This window comes from Austrofundulus limnaeus, unplaced genomic scaffold (assembly GCF_001266775.1).
Source record: "Austrofundulus limnaeus strain Quisiro unplaced genomic scaffold, Austrofundulus_limnaeus-1.0 Scaffold433, whole genome shotgun sequence".
Classification (NCBI taxonomy): Eukaryota; Metazoa; Chordata; class Actinopteri; order Cyprinodontiformes; family Rivulidae; genus Austrofundulus; species Austrofundulus limnaeus.
The window spans coordinates 237,116-237,431 of NW_013952835.1; positions in this window are offsets into that span (position 1 = coordinate 237,116).

The following is a 316-nucleotide window of genomic DNA, read 5'->3' on the forward strand; positions in this document are numbered from 1 at the left end:
TGGCCTGTAGATGAGTGTAAACTGTAGAGTCCTGGCCTGTAGATGAGTGTAAACTGCAGAGTCCTGGCCTGTAGATGAGTGTAAACTGTAGAGTCCTGGCCTGTAGATGAGTGTAAACTGCAGAGTCCTGGCCTGTAGATGAGTGTAAACTGTAGAGTCTTAACCTGTAGATGAGTGCAAACTGTAGAGTCCTAACCTGGAGATGAGTGTAAACTGCAGAGTCCTGGCCTGTAGATGAGTGTAAACTGTAGAGTCCTGGCCTGTAGATGAGTGTAAACTGCAGAGTCCTGGCCTGTAGATGAGTGTAAACTGTAGA